Here is a 15,559-nt window from a genome sequence, read left to right as displayed (position 1 = left end):
TGGAAATGTATCAATAGTTGGAAAGAAAAATACTTGTCTCGAGCAGGGAAGGAGATTCTCATCAAATTTGTGCTACAATCTATTCCCACCTACATAATGAGCATTTTTCTTATGCCAAATGAGTTCTGTAATGATGTTAATAATATGTTGAACAGGTTCTGGTGGAATTCATCGGGCTCTACATCAGGTGGAATTCACTGGAAGGCTTGGGATAAGTTGTGTTGGCCAAAATCAAATGGAGGACTGGGCTTCCGTGACATTCACAAATTTAATCTTGCACTATTGGCTAAGCAAAGTTGGCGGCTTGTTCGACATCCGAATTCATTGGTTGCTCAATTATTGAAAGCACGTTATTTTCCTAATGTTAATTTCTTACAAGCTTCTTTAGGGCATAACCCTTCTTTCGTATGGCGTAGCATCATGGCGGGTCGTGATTTATTGATTGAGGGGCTAAGACGGAAGATTGGCAATGGAGAGTCCAGTTCCATCTGGAATAGTCCATGGCTTCCTGACGATCAGAATCCGTATCCCACGAGTTCGGTTGCTGCATCATTACAAACAGGCTTTGTGAAAGACTTAATGAATGATTATGGGGGATGGAATGAAGAGATCGTCAGTAGTAATTTTAATAGTCGTGATGTTGCGCTTATTCGTTCCATTCCTATCAGACGTAGGAGGGAAGAAGATGGATGGTTCTGGCCGAAGGATAAATCTGGAGCATACACGGTAAGAAGCGGATACTTTCAAGCATTGGGACCAATACCGATGTCTCTGATAAATACAAATCGAATCAACTGAAATTTAATTTGGAACCTGAAGGTAGCACCAAAAATTAAGAATTGTCTATGGAGAATATTTACTAACTGTTTACCAACGCTAAACAACCTTGCATCCCGCCATAGCTCTCTTCCTAATTACTGCCCCATTTGTGGCGCATTTGGGGAAAATGAATTTCATGTTTTCATCGGGTGTCCACGGGCGTATCAAGTTTGGCAAAAAAATTTCCAAGATAATCGAATGGATCAGATTACCAGCTTCATTCAGTGGTTTATCAGTCTCCTTAAAGATGCAACGAGCGATTGTAATCGTATCGCAATGATATGTTGGCAATTATGGAAGGCGCGAAATGACAAAGTATGGAACGATAAGCTTCGCACCCCTGAGGAAATATGTCATTTGGCAGCAACAGAACTTGTGGCTTGGCAGGCTGCACAGAATTGTCATCCGAGTCAGGCTACTCCATATTCAAATGCTCAGAGTAAGTGGAAAAAGCCCAACGTCGGTAGCTTCATATGCAATGTTGACGCAGGCATTCATAGCCAAAATAATTTCTGTTCATATGGTTTTCTTCTACGAGATCACCAAGGACGATGTTTTGCTGCTCGTATGGGCTATCTTGCAGATACAGTTAATCCTCCCTTGGCAAAGGCTATGGCGATCCGCGAAGCGTTATCATGGGTCAAGGATTTCAATGTAGGACACATCGAATTTCAATCTGATTGTTTGGCGGTGGTTCAAGATATTCAACATCAAAACATTCGATTATCATATTTGTCTGATGTTATTTGTGAGTGTTGTGATTTATTACGAGATTTGAACACTTGTTCTATCTCTTTTGTGAAACGATCAGCGAATTTAGCAGCCCATAGTCTTGCTAAGGCTTTTACTTCTAGTTTTGTTCGTGGTGAGTGGGCTTGTCCACCATCGTTTATACTTGATGTTCTATCTTCTGATTTAAAATAATAATAAGTTATGTTTTATTCAAAAAAAAAATTAAATTGTGATTTCGTATCACAGGTCACACAAGTCCTACTCAAAGTTATTCGAGAGAAGAAATGATAAGTAATTTATGCGATCTTGGAAAACCTATCAAACTTGTCTTTTATCTATTGTGTTAGATTTTGAATTTATAATAAAGTAGTTATCTATTTATAGAATATAATTAGTGCAAATCCTAATTAATATTTGTTCCATCTAAATTAGAGACTCATTATATTTAACTTGAATATATTTTCCACAAAAACAATATTGTATACTGTAATTTGTTAAATAAAATCTTGATTTTCTTAGTCCAACAACCATATATATATATATGGTTTCACATATGACATATGGCAATAGCAAATTGGGTGTTTGACTACCTACTAAAATAAATAATAAATAAAAAGAGAAACCACCAAAAAAACATAAATAAATAAAAGAAAAGGACTAATCAATATTAACATATATTATTGTTCCTACATATAATATAATAATATCATGCATGGATGTAAAATAATGAACAATAGCAATTTAAATATGTTTTATATTGTTTGGCTATAAAATGAATTATTTATCCCTCACGGTGGCTGATTTATTTATCCCTCACTCCTCAGATTGGGATGTGGAGCTTCTGAATGAATTATTTACACAAAGAGATGTCCAGAAAATTTTGCAATTACCTCCTATACTTGTTGCTGGCCCTGACAAAATCGTGTGGAATAGTAGCAGGTCAGGTCACTACACTGTTAGAAGTGCCTATGCTCTTGCTACTGAATCTATCACGAGCACCTTGCACCTTCAGGTCCCGGGTGACTGGAATAAAATCTGGAAGGCAGACGTCCCTCAAAAAATTCGATACTTTGCTTGGAGACTAGCGAGGAATTGTCTGCCCTTACGGTTTAATCTCACTCAGAGAGGGATTCAGATGTCGGATAGATGTGTATTTTGTGGGTTAGACATGGAGGATAGCTGGCATCTAGCCATCGGCTGTGGTTTTGCCCAGCAAGTGTGGGCAGAGATGAGAATGTGGAGAAGGGTGGAATTGACGGCTTCTAACGCTGCAAACATTGCAGAATTTATTTTCTCTTTTTTGACAGGTTCATCGAAGCGTGATGGAAAGCGGTTCCTAGCTGCACTCTGGAACATATGGCATCAAAGGAATGAGAAATTCTGGAATAACAGAATTGTCTCACCTAGGCAAACAGCTTTTGGTGCAGACGAAGTATTGGCGGACTGGGCAGCTGCAATCCAGAAATCTCAACAACAGGACTCTAGGCCTGTGCAATCTGGTTCAACAAGACCTGCATCTGCAGATGCTTCGCTTCCTGTGGCTAACGTAGAAAGCAGCTCCTCCTCGTCGCGAAGTGGGACAGCGATGGTAAGGCATAGACCAGCTGCAATTCCTTTCTCGTTGCACCCCTCAATGAGTCAGCTAACAGACACACTTGCTCGAATACCTGCAACTAGGACGGACTCTGGTGGGGTTTCTGGATATCAGAATAACAACAGAACCACCTCGGCACTTATATCTTGGTCGAAACCTCCCGTCGATTACTTGAAATGCAATACTGATGCTGCTTGCTTTGAAGACATTCAGCAGATTGGTATGGGAGCTATAATCAGGAACTCGAGAGGCCAGTTCATCGCTGCTCGCTCGTCCAGGTTCCTCGGTTATCCCCGTGCTGACGAAGCCGAAGCATTGGCGGTTCACCAAGCACTTCAATGGATGATCTCGACAGGCTACCAAAAGGTTATTATTGAAACCGACGCTCAAACTGTGGTAAATGATATCAACTCTCCCCTGGATGACATATCAGAATTTGGATCGATCATAAGCTCATGTCAAAATTTGCTACTTCAGAACGACACTTACTCAGTCACTTTTGCAAAGCGACAAGCGAACGAGGTGGCCCATGCCATTGCTAGGTCTTCCCGGTCTTTATCTTGTCCTATGTTCTTTAATTCCATTCCGAGTTTTTTAATTTCTGTGTTAAACTCTGATTGCCCTTTAGTGGCTTATTAATCTTATTTCACTTCGAAAAAAATATATATATAATATGGCATGGAGAAGTAAATAATAGCTATATAATATTTTCTTTCTTTGTTTGATAGAAGATGCTTATGGTGCCTTCTATGGTTACTTTGTTTTTACAAAGTACCATTACTTGGTATATTTTCACCATTGAATGATGCATTAGAAAATTAATCAAATGGTGAAAACACACAAAGTAAAGCTTACTTTGTTAAAAACAAATTAACCATAGCCTTTACCAGATGCTTATAATTTTATTAGATCATAATAAGTACAATAAAAAAAATAACAGTAAGAAATCAAACCTTACAAGATCTAGAAATAGAATAAAATGACTACATAGAGCAAAAAGGTCATAAAGACATAAAAAAAATACAAAACAACAATGAAACATATATTTCTCGTAAATCGGAATATGCAGAAAAGTAGATGCAATCCAAATTTCACCATTTGGACCATTTCGAATATTTGGATCTGAATCTTTTTTTGTTGCAACCACGTAGATTTATTGATCCACGGATAAGATAAACCGTTTCCGCTCTTGCTAAATCGGAAAATAATATAAACGACAGAATAGTAGAAAGTAGATACAATTCAGACGGATAAAGAGACCCGATGAAATATATGAACACATAGTAAAAAGAAAAAAAAACAATAAAAAAAATAAAAAAAATCCTCAAAATGAAATTGGAAGATATATTTGCTAAGTTTCCAAATAGTGAAGTGCGGCCAGAAATTTCCGAGCAATCTACAAACTAATCATCAAATAAATTGTTAAAATGTTGTTTTATTATTTTAATAAAATAGTCAATAATGCAAGTTAGTACAAGTATCAAATATGAACTACATTAAAAAAACAAGCACTTAGGGGTCCATCTATAATTATAATCCAACTATTATAACTTTTTTCTTACCACGTTTATTTACTTTAAACGCTAACCATTGTTTTTTGGGAAAATTACAAAACTAGGTCAAATGGGAGGCCCATTTACATATTTATCCCATTTACTCAACCTATTACATATCTAGACTCATTTTGTGTGACTTTCCAAAAATACCCCCAATATTTACGCGCGGCTCGCCCCATCCCGTCTGACTTCGCATATTCCATACTATGCGAAGTCTGCGAAGTAAATGTTTGGGTTTGCTTGATGAATTTAGTTCGCATATGCGAAGCCTGGATGTGTTTTGAAGCTAATTCGCGAAGTGGTATATAACAAAAAAGGGCAAACAACAACGGATTCTAACATTAAAATCATAACATTATCAAAATTTACAACAAGATTGCCACAATAACGACATTCAAATCATAACATTATCAAAATTTACAACAAGATTGCCACAATGAACTCTACTAACATTATCAAAATTTACAACAAGATTGTCACAATAACGACATTCAAATCATAACATTATCAAAATCTACTAACAAGATTGGCACCATGGGATGGACGTGTCCCATGGTGCACCCCGAGATTGACACAACCTCTCCTAACGAATCATTTCAGGAGTGAATGTGTCAATCTTGGGGAAGTTCATCCCTATACAGGAAGGAAAATCATCTCCCCTGCAGCTCAGTACGCCGCCTTCCAGAAAGGGATGTTACGTATTCAACCATCTACAGAAAAAATTAACCGTGTTAGTTATGAAAAAGGACGATTTTGGATTCGCGAAATGAAAATTAGCAAAGCATGCGAATGTAAATGTGCAGGGGAAGAGGTGATTTTACTTCGCATAACGATTTTTTCGCGAAGTCTGCGAGGTCTGAAATGTGACTATCTACGTCGCATAACGATTTTTTCGCGAAGTCTGCGAGGTCTGAAACGTAAGGATCTATTCGCAGACTTCGCGAACTAATAGATTCGCGAGGTAGATCCATACGTTTCAGACTCTTTCTCTTCGCAGAACGTCGCGAAATCATCAATACACGAAGTAGATCATCACTTTCCAGGCTCGTTCTCTTCGCAAAGCTTAGCGAAACCATCGATTGCGAAGTGAATTCATGATAAAACGCAGAAAAAAAAACAGATACTTACATTTTTCGCCCCTTTCACCCCCAAAAGCGACAATAACAATATGATAACATGGGAAGAACGAAGGAAATAACGTAGAAAAACCATTTCTTTGATGGTAACAAGAAGAAAGAAACCAAGCAACGAACATGAAGATGAAAAACCATGGCTTCGTTTTCTAGGGTTCGGAAGTTGCAGAATCAAGAGATGAAAAGAGGAAAATGAGAAATTCATTGTGATTTTGACGAAATGGTGCAGATTTCGTGCAATTTAAAGGAAGAAAGGAAGATCAAAAGTCTTGAAATCATTAATGCAGGAGCAACTTTTCGCATAACCAAGGAGATAGGGGGAGCGGTGATTCGCGGAGATAGGGGGGAAGTGGGAAGGTTGGGGTTATTTTTGGAAAGTCACACAAAATGAGTCTAGATATGTAATAGGTTGAGTAAATGGGTTAAATATGTAAATGGCCTTCCCATTTGACCTAGTTTTATAATTTTCCCTTGTTTTTTTATTAGTGAGTAGGAGTGTACAAAAACCGAACTGGATCGAAATAACCGACCGAACTAATGTATTTCAGTTTTTTGGTTCGGTTTTTCGGTCTATTAGATTCGGTTTCGGTTTTAGTTTTTGTAATATTTCAGTAATTTCGTTCGGTTCGGTTTTTAAATCAAAATTACCGAATTAACCAAACCGACCGAAATAATTTTTTTTTTTGTAGAAAAGGAAAAGAAAAACGAACAACAACAAACTACCCAGGAATTAGCCTAGGGAAGCTAACCCCAATCCTATCTTCTAAGAGAAGAGGAGAGATGAAACTAGGGGAAACAGGAAGGGTAGTAACGCCTAACGTCCCTTCATGGCCCGCCGCCGCCAAGCGATCAGCAACACAATTCTGCTCTCTAAAAATGTGTCTGAACTCTACGAACTCAAAGGAGGAGCAAAGCCTTTTAATAGCTTTGATGAGGTTGCGACTGTTAAGACCCATAGAATGATTCTCAGAAATCATTTTGATTGCTTCCAAATTATCAGACTCCACAGAGAGCCTCTTAACACCCAGCCTTTTAGCAAGATTGATTCCAGTAAGAATAGCCCAGAGCTCCGCAGAAAAGGAAGAACCCAACCCTAAATTCTGGAAGAACCCAGAAAATCAGGCGTCCCCTGCATCTCTAAGCACATCTCTAAGCACACCGACCGAAATAATTTAATTTTAGTTAGAAATTATATTTATTATTGCATAATTTATGTACTCGTTTACTAATTCCAATATAATAAGTTAATTTTAGAATTATTTTGTGCTAATAATAAATAAGTTGTTTTAGAATAATAAGTTTCTTTTGGCTTTTGAAGTGACAAGTATTAATAAGTAATAAGAATTGTTAACAGTTGGTTTTTTTAAAGTCCATTTCTTTTTAACAACTCACACACGGCTAAAGTGAAAATAAAAACAAAAGCATAAAAAAGCACCGTTTTCTTATTAATATAATGCTAATACTTCAATCAAAACTTTAATTAAATATTTATTTGTTTTTGTAAAAATTAAATCCCACTGTTATTCTCTTCATCTCTCACTCAAAACCACTATTTCTTATTTTACTTTTATATGTAACCCATTTTCATAAATATTTTCATACAAAAGAAAAAATTAAACGAAAAAAGAAAAAAAACCGAATAACCATACCGAACCGACCGAATTATTCGGTTTGGTTTGGTTCAGTTCGGTTATTTATTGTTATTATTAAGATAGGTTCGATTTTTATTTTTAGAGCTATTCAATTTTTAGTTATTTCGGTTCGGTTCGATTTTCAGACCGAATCGACAGATGAACACCCCTGTTAGTGAGTTGGTATTTAAGAGGTGTACAAAATATAACCAATTCATTAAATGTAATAAATCAAATCCAATTCAATCTAACTCAACTCACTTCATATATTTTTATTATAATGATTTTATTCAATGGGTTGGATTTGATCCAATCCACAGAAAAAATGAATGGATTGGATTAGATTGGATTTGTTTTTAATTCAAACGTTCTGCATGTTTATTTTTTACTTTCATTTTCAATTTAAAAATACTTTTATTACAAAATTTTATTATAATGTACATATTAAATGGAAAAACGAGAAAAAAAAAGAAAATGCGAGAAAGACAGAAAAAAGAAGAGAAAACTTGAAAAAAACAGAAAGAAACTAATAAAAAAGAAATGCTTAATTTTAACTATTTATAAAGTGGATAATGTAGTGTTTCGAGTTATTTAATTTTAACTGTTGGACTTTTTTTTACGGTGCCTTCTATGCTTACTTTGTTTTTGACAAAGTAAGTCTTACTTTGTCAAAAACAAAGTAAGCATAGCATAACCCTTTTTTTTACCGGTAAAAAATAGAAACTAATGCAATTTTTTACTTTATAAAACAAAATAACTTTCTCGTTCTAATTTATATATGAATTTTATTTAAAAGGCTAATAATTTACTTTTTCTTTTATTCTTATATTATATTATGTTTTTTTTGTAATCATATTTAGTTTTTAAGAATATTTATCTCTTAAATAAAAAGTTCAGGTGCAAACTACAAAGTAACAATTATTTTGTTTTTTTATCATTGAATGATAAAATGAAAAATTAATCTAATAATAGAAAAAAAAACAAAGTCATCATTCAATGGTGGGAAAAAACAAAGTAATCATAGTGTCTCTAATTCATCGATTTTTCACTACGCCAAATATCTTCTCAGACGACGGTTAAAAACCGGCATCCCATAAAATATATATCTGTCACGGGGGTCGCTGTCGTCTGATGCACCTTCAGACAATGGTTGAGTTCTGTCATGTGAAGGCACGACACATGGCATTATCCTATTTGTGTACTGTCATATTACTCTTGTTACGATGCAACTTATTTACTACTACCGTCACCTTTAATGCCGTCACATGAGATACTAATAATTAAAAACGTCAAGTAGACGTATGGAAAATTGATATATTGAATTTGCGATTACAGTTTGTATAATAATTTTTGTCGTTCTAGCTTGTTTTAGATGGAATAGGTCTTAATCAATCATGTCAATGGATTTATTTTCAGATGACAGATTCGTTTATTTTAATATCTTTTTTATTGTTGTTTAGATGACATTTTTTAAAAATAAAATGTCACTTTTTGCCTTCTTCTTCGTATGAATTTCTGGTTTTTACCTGAATAATGAAACATACTCAAATGAAAATGAAATTCTGTATATCAATGGTTTTAATTTTATTGAAGACCAATGCTCATAATCTGTTTATATTTGTACACATAAATTTCTGAATTAAAACTAAAAAAATAAGCAATACATATCCAATTTCTGAAACAAATCGATCTTGATGTATCTCCATATCTTGAAGTCATTATTAGGCCTATAATCCCAAAGTCTTGATATCTGCAAAACCCAAAGCAGGTCATTAACATCATTGCACAAAACCCTAAACGCACTAAGGACCTTTCCCCTTTCACGATCTTTCACTTAGCCACTATCATATCAGTATAAATAATAAGCATTTCAATCATTCAATTCCATACATTGGCAATCCATACATTCAACCCAGAAAACTTACATTGTATAATGGCTCCCCTTGCAAGTGTTCAGGAACAGGTAATTTCCGACCTATGCCAATTGTACCTGGAGAACCCGGGGTGGCTTCTGGCCATCGAAGGTATTACATTGTCAATCCATATTTTCTTCTTTAACTCTTCCTGATTTCTTCTTTCTACTTGTAATGATTCTTCTTATCTTTGATGATAACAGATCCTCTGGATGACAATTTCTTAAAATGGGCGGTCAGAATAAAAGGCCCTCAATACACCCCATATGAAAGAGGTGTATTTCAAATTCGAATCAGCTACCTTTTGGAGTTCCCAAACAAACCTCCAACAGTAATATTAACTTATCTCGTTAAGATATATGAACCTACATGACATTGTATACACATACACTAATCAATATATCCTCTTATTCTTAGTTTTGCTTCTGGAATAAGATCTATCATCTTAACGTGGCTCCTAAGGGGATGATTTATCTTCCCCGTCTCCTTACTCGCCCTCCCTATCCCACTGCCACGGTATAGATATGCCACAATTTATCTAATTTATTTGATAAAACACTAAATCATGTTTGTGATCTAATTATTCTATGCATTTTGTAGCTGTTGTGGCACATATATGATCTACTACTACATCCGCACACTGAGGCGCCATTTCTTGGGCAAGAAGAAGTTGCTGAGCAATACCTCAACAACATGGCAGATTATATGGGCTCGCCTGGAGATGGACTGAGGAGCATGAAATGTGGATATGAGCTCCAAATGTGGAGAATCGAAAGGCAACACTTATCCCCCCCCCCTTTGTAATATAACATAGAGCTTGCTATTCAGTTCATATGTATATGTATATTCAAGTCATATCAAAAGACATCTTATCGTTTACAAGCCATATCAGAACATGCAAGTAGCCTAAATTGACCCTTTACTACATGCTTCATACATGCTCAATGACCCTTTTACAATGTTTCTGCCACTTGGATTGTACTCGTTGAACAATGAACATGGTAATCAAGTTTATGATGTTGTCACCACAAGTGACTCTTTTTGTGATGAATGCATCATAAACCTATCACCATGCTGAATGCTTTTGTTTATAATAACAAGCCAAGTGAAAAGGAACATCGTAAGAGTATGGCCAATCACAATGAACATTCATAGCTTTAGACTGTGCCTAATCAACTACATGCTCAATGAACATTCATGCATATACTCAATGAGTTCTAGCTTTCTAAACAGAACATCAAACATAAACATGCTTCATACACATACACATACTCAATCAGTTCTAGCAGTATAACTCGTAGGTATAAGAGTATGGCCCAGCTCAATGAACATTCATGCACATACTCAATCAGTTCTAGCTTCCTAAACAGAACATCAAACATAAACATGTTTCATACACATACACATACTCAATCAGTTCTAGCAGTATAACTCGTAGGTATAAGAGTATGCCAAGCTCAATGAACATTCATGCATATACTCAATGAGTTCTAGCTTTCTAAATAGAACATCAAACATAAACATGCTTCATACACATACACATACTCAATCAGTTCTAGCAGTATAGCTCGTAGGTATAAGAGTATGGATAATCACAATGAACATTCATAGCTTTAGACTATGCCTAATCAGCTACATATCTAATGAACATTCATACACATACTCAATCAGTTCTAGCTTTCTAAATAAAACATCAAATATAAATATGCTTCATACACATACACATACTCAATCAGTTCTAGCAGTATAGCTCGTGGGTATAAGAGTATGGCCAATCACAATGAATATTCATAGCTTTAGACTTGCCTAATCAGCTACATGCCCAATGAACATTCATACACATACTCAATCAGTTCTAGCAGTATAGCTCATATGTATAAGAGTATGGCCAATCACAATGAATATTCATAGCTTTAGACTATGCCTAATCAGCTACATGCCCAATGAACATTCATACACATACTCAATCAGTTCTAGCTTTCTAAACAGTTCGATCCAACCAATTAGTTCATACCAATCATTTCATAGCAATATAACTCACATTTATACCAATCACTCCATGCATGGTTAAGGTATTCAACCAATCAATTAATAGCAATGCACATACATAACCCTTTACGATATACTTACCACTTGGATTGTACTCGTTGAAAAGTGAGCACGGTGATGGAGTTTGCGATGCTGTAACCACAATCGAAAACCCATCACCATTCTGAATGGTTTTAATCAGATAACAAGCCAAGTGGAAGATATATAGTAAACCTATCTCAACATCACCCACAACAACATTATACATGCAACCAATCAGTTCAAACCAACATAACAATATATATACTAAATAAGTGAAAGAAATCTTCCCATATGCTAAAGACATGAACTGATTGACAATCTCTTCAGTCAACCTTCCTATGTACTTAAGGATTCTTACTATCCCTGCAAGTATTATGTTAAAATAAAAAAGAATCATATGAGTTCATAACATTTTCAGCATCACGCACTATATTGCCCTAGGTTAAAAAAGATAAAGACCCAAGCTTTTCATTAGTGAATCTACCAATGAATACAATAAAATCAGTGTATCTAGGCGAGAGATCTAACCTTTTCAACAAAAGGTCTGAAAATTAATAGATCCTTATTCCAGCTGCTGAAATCCACATACATAAGAGTAAATCAAATGAGGAAAAGATAGATTAAGGAACAATGAAACTCTAATACATCCAGGAACGAAAAAATATGGCTTACCAGAACCGTGTTTCGATCTCACTCCCAGTGATTGCATGTAGAAAGCAACCATGGAGATAGAGAGGGATGAAGATGGTAAAACCTAAAATGGTGTTTGGGATGTGAGAGAGGGGTTTATATATGAGCTGTGAAATTTCAATCAAACGACTGAGCGCCTATATGAAGATGGTATATGTTTTAGTTGGCCGTGTAAGTTATTTATTACAAGTGTCATCTGATGAGCAAGTAAATTTTAATAAAAACGCGTGTTTTCTTTAGATGACAGAATTGTGTCATCGGAAGGCCATATGTGAATCGAGCGCGTTTTTAATTAAACTTTAGATGACATAATTTTAATATACTGTCACGAAAAATAATCAGACGACACGAAAACAAATGTCTATCATGTATCTTATGTCATGTGAAAGGGAAAATGGCATAGTGTTTTATATGCTAGGATTTCTAGTGTGTTTGTTAAGGATCAAATTTGACTCTAATGGTTTTGAAAAAGTACAGATGTAGCTCTAACGTATAAAACGGCACAAACTTAACCCTAATGTTTTCAAACAAGATCAATTTCAGTTATATTTTAGCAAAAAAAAATCGGTTTAACTGTTATTTTAATATCACATTAGACTTTTGAATCAAGTTTATAGATAGATGAAATTGAAGCAGTTTCGTACATGTTTAAAAGATTCGATGTGGTAGTTAAATCAATCTTTCAAATTTCTGACAATGCAGAGCTAAAATTGATCATGTTTGAAAATGTTAAGGTTAAATTTAGATTATTTTATATATCAGAACCAAATTTGAACTTCACCGAAACAAGGATTAAATTTAACTCTAATTCATATAAATATGTATTTATATAAAAGTTGTGAACCATCTCTCTTCCACTTTTTTTAAAAGGAAATTATTTTTGTTTCATTTTAAAGAATGGGTTTCCGTACAATAATTATCAAAATTTCATTTTGATATAAATATGGGTAAATCACACCAATAATATTTGGTTAATGTTTTGATAAAGTCAAAGTTTCATTTTATGCCAATAAAACAAATTATAAATTACCTGACTTATTTTCATATAAATATTTGAATTACAAACCAATCCAACCCAATATCCAACCCAACTCATTCCAATTGGATATATAGATTGGGTTGGATTGTAACTTAAATAGTATAAATTTATTTATTGTATACCTACATAACCTTTTGTATAATAATGCAATTATGTTTGCACTTTTAAAATTGGAGAAATTGAACAATAAAATTGAGTATAATTGCCAAAAAAATCCAATTGAAGCCCTATGATCAATTTAAGGTCTTTTATTTTTATTTTTATTTTTTTGGGTATTTTCGTCTTCTAAACTTCCTTCACCTGGTCATGCCTACTTTTTGCTTGCCCATCTACACTGCGCAATCATTTTGCAGGCCAGTGACCCAATTACACTTGTAAGCGTAATTTCATCAGCATCCCGTGATTACGCTTACGGGGGATATGCGAACGACGTCGCTTTCTCAAACACGATGTCGAAGAAAATCGCTTTCTAGGTACTCGGTCTTGCTTCTGATCCTCTCTCCTTTCTTTCTGCTTCAGCTTGCGTTCAGTCTCTACTTCAACTTGATTGTGTTCATTTACTTCGTCGTGCCTAAACTGATCTCCCTAGCTCAATTAAACTACCTTAGGCCACTCCTGCGCAATCCAATCATGTCGATATGTCGAATATCTTAAGACACTTACCAACATCGGCGCTAGGCTTTTGGTGGGTTTGGCACACCTTCAAACCAATATTGTGAACCCAGTCATCATGCTAGGAAAAAATGGATTTCCTCCTCCCGCCCTTCTACGAAAATGGGATTCAAATTTTCATGCTAAATCTCTATTTACACCTCCAACGACAATGAATTTCCTATGAAACTCACATCCATCTTTTTGTTGGTGGTTTTCAACTTTAATAGGCCAATATCATAATATCTCTTCGGCATGAGGTTAATGCATACCCTACACCTTATGCTTTACTTCCATCTAAATTTCATATACAACTTTCTTTTTCGCTTTGAAGCATTTCATCACCTTTTTATTATTATTATTCAAAACATGCCTGAACGAAATGGTTTTGCCCATGAAAATGTTATGTTATATCGTCATATTATGCCATGCAGTTGGAACGTTACTATGTTATAAATGGATTTGAGTACCATGTGCTTTGTTTCCTTACAATTTCATATGAAAGGGTTTACATTGTTATGAGCGTCCCAGACCTTTTTTTTTATCCTTTTTACGTTCGGTAAAAGAGGTCTGTTTTTTTACATTACACAATCACTTAAAATTTTTAAGGACGACGCTTGGCATGTCCCTTCCGGTGTATGTATTACTTAGCGTTTATCATGTTTTAGGCTAATTCGATATGTCAGAATCGCCACTTGAAATTAATGTCCGGGAACATATAAATTAGATACCATATAGGCTCACACTATGCTATCTTTTTAGAGTTAGATTTGTGAATTAAACGATTTTAAGAGTTTGATTAATAAATTAGTAGACTTGTCTTTCGTTAAAATACCAATATTTTTACGTCGTTTTCAGTTCATATACACTCACCACACAACTTGCGGAAAGTGATAAATAAATTCAGAATTATAAATCACATCCCAATTTAATATCAAAATCATATACGATTGATCTAGCCCTAAACAAAACTATGAAACCTGTAAAACAGATAAACGTTGAAATATAAATTTACCGAATCTAGAAATAACATATTCAACCCGACAAAACGGATACAAGGCATAAATTATGTATTTCTGCATTAGTGGTCGATCAGCTACCATAGGTGGCCGATCAGCCACCACCACCTGTAGAATTACAACATCTCTACTTCAACCCACAACAATGGCAGCAAACACAAAACGAATTAAACACAAATTGCAAGTAAAAATGAGGCTTTAAAACCCTTCCTATGTTACCTTATGGGCTATTATGCAGCTTTGCGTAGATGTGGAATCACAAACGCATATGAATAGACCCTCGAATGAAACCCAAGCACAGTGACCCGAATTTGTTGAAATTTGATTCAAATATAATATGAAAAGCCACAAATGTGCATTTTGAACCTTTCCTTAGTAATGGGCATTCTTTAAAACTCTCAATTTGGTGTTTCAAATTCGAGAATTAAAAAAGAAAAGATAGTTTCTGATACGTTCTCACTCTAAACTCTATGTGCTTCTTGTCTGTCTTTTCTTTCCTTCTTTTCTCAAAAGCTTTCTTTTCCTTCACAAAAAATGGTTCCCCTCTTGTAAACTGATTTTTTGTGTGAGATATACGTGAAAACTTTCCACTTCCTCAACTGCTCCTGTAGTGGGGAGTTGAGGGACATAATGGGTAAATCTGCTGAAAATCATTGTGGTAGCCGATATGCTACCACTGGTGGCCGATTTGCCCTTTTGATAAAATGACACC

Source organism: Euphorbia lathyris, chromosome 8 (assembly GCF_963576675.1).
Source record: "Euphorbia lathyris chromosome 8, ddEupLath1.1, whole genome shotgun sequence".
NCBI classification, from domain to species: Eukaryota; Viridiplantae; Streptophyta; class Magnoliopsida; order Malpighiales; family Euphorbiaceae; genus Euphorbia; species Euphorbia lathyris.
Note: the sequence above shows the minus strand (reverse complement) of the source record.